Source organism: Macaca nemestrina, chromosome 3 (assembly GCF_043159975.1).
Source record: "Macaca nemestrina isolate mMacNem1 chromosome 3, mMacNem.hap1, whole genome shotgun sequence".
In the NCBI taxonomy this organism is placed as follows: domain Eukaryota; kingdom Metazoa; phylum Chordata; class Mammalia; order Primates; family Cercopithecidae; genus Macaca; species Macaca nemestrina.
Window position 1 is genome coordinate 6,857,437 of NC_092127.1, and position 2,431 is coordinate 6,859,867.

The window sequence follows — 2,431 nt, forward strand, 5'->3', positions numbered from 1 at the left end:
CCTTGCCAGAGCATGTACGTTTTTATGTTACTATAATTATATGCTTAACTCTCCGCCCCTGTCCTTTCTGTATTGTCTCTGAAGCACATTACATATGTTTTAATGCTCAAAGAATAATCTGAGATGCCCGAGCTGTGTGCGCTCCCCAGGGTTGATGGCTGGGGCTGCTTTATGGACCAGATTTATGTAAGACGCTAAGGCAGCCGCTGGTCCTACCCTCCTTCCTGTGTACCCTGCCCTGGTCCCAGGTGTGGCCATCTGGTAGGGCCCAGGCCTCTGCCCCACCAGAAGGCTTCAGTCCCAAGTTCTGCCCTTTGCTGACTTCTCACCTTATCCTCTTTCCAATCTCTCTTCTAAATTTCCTTCTCTTTTCTCCTTCAAACTCCTCGCCCTCTGTTTGCTCCAAAATACATAAAACAAAAGGTATGTGGAAGAAAGAATCAGTAGACTGAAAGGTAGAAAATAAGAGATTTCCATATTGCTGCGAGTCACAAGACTTGTGAGTCCTGTTAGCATGGAGTGTGTCATTTTCGTCACATCACATTATAAATATGTCTAGGGGCTGATAAGCCAGTAGCGCATCTAATTTATTTAATTTTGATACTATCTTATATTTTGTCGGTTGTTACATTCAGTTTCAGTGAAAAAGAAAATTGACTTCTTTCTTTTTCTCTCTTTGAGGGGAGGCTGGCGGGAAGGGTCTTTGATAAAAGGGAAGTCCAGGTATTCAGGACAGTGGTGGGTGTTTATTTGGGGGCACACGCTGTCGCTGGGGGTTTGTGACGCTTCCACCTATGAACCGACCCTGGTTTCCTCGTGACTGGAGTGTGATTATGTCTTCGATTCTAGGATCACGATAAGAATAGTAGAATTGTCCTATCCAGAGAATTCTGCAGATATTCATGTTCCAGTTAATAGAGGTTTGCTTTGAACTGGTGCCTTCGGGAGAGGCTTTCCAGAAGGAAGGAGTTTTGTGCAGTCTTTTGCCTCGCAGGCATTACTAGATAATTGTGGTGAAGGGAGACTGTATCTGAGCCAATGTTGCTGCTTGTCATGGCTAATAAATGACAATAAGGAAACCATCTTTCACTGAAACGTCGGTAGAAGGACTACATTTAAAAGGCAAAATTTGTGAGTGAAATGATAGGAACTCCATTTCCCTGACACGTTTTCTGCTTTCTTCCCTTTTACTCTTTTAGCAATCTGTCCTTAAAGACTTCTGAAGCCTAACAAGACCCAGCAGTGAAAGTGAGCTAATGTATTAGCCATCTTTTCCTAAATTAAAAATGAAGCAAAGTAAGAGAACAAGCATACAAACTGAGCTCATGAATAAAAATGTAGGCTTGCAAGCCCAGTGAGCTGACGTTCCTGTGGCCCCGGTGTAATTTTTGATCTTCCAATGTCTGTGTCTACCTGAGGATTAAAAATATTTAGGTTGTTGCAAAAGGGCCTGACGAATGCAGGGAAGGAGTTTTCTCATTGGCGAGGCTGACAAGAAGTTTTAATATTTATAGTTCACTTTTCTTGTTGTTGTTAAAGCCACTCTAAAAATTGTGGTTTCTACAAATCATTAGTCAGGAGGCCTGTCTAAGCCTCCAGGGAGGGACCAGAACTCAAGGTTGGGGTGCTTTGCAAGCTCTCTTGCCAGGGAACCGTGATAACCAGAGTTATGGATTACCGGCTGCAGAGGTGCCGGCAAAATAACCCTGGGCCCAGGAGTCGCATTTAGAGCAGGGTGCCCCAGAATTCTTCTGGAGATGCCTTTAGCTAGCTCGACTTTTATTTCAGAACTGTTGGAAATCTAAAGCCATTTCATTGTGAGGGTATATGAATCTCAAATAGTTACTGAGTACCTACCATGTATTGGGTTCTCTGATGGCTCCTGGGTGAGGGTTAGAACAGACTGGATAGCTAGATATTAGACAAGTTCTTAGATGAAGACCCAATTTGCCACCTACATCCCTGAGCCATGCAGGTGCCACCTGCACTTTATTTCCTCTGTAATTGGGTTGTCTATTATTTTGCATCTGTACCCATTGGAGGAAGACCCTGGGGAGAGGGCAGGGACCAGACACGAAGAGTCTGCAGGAGCTGGGTTCTTACCCTGATTCCAAGGCCGAAGACTTTAAAAAATTCTACAAGTCCTGGCCGGGTGCGGTGGCTCAAGCCTGTAATCCCAGCAGGCTTGTAATCCCGTGGCCTTTGGCAGGCCGAGGCAGGCAGATCACCTGAGGTCGGGAGTTCGCGACCAGCCTGACCAACATGGAGAAAGCCCATCTCTACTAAAAACACAAAATCAGCCAGGTGTGGTGGTGCACGCCTGTAATCCCAGCTACTCAGGAGGCTGAGGCGGGAGAATCACTTGAACCCGGGAGGTGGAGATTGCAGTGAGCTGAGATCGCACCATTGCACTCCAGCCTGGGCAACAGGA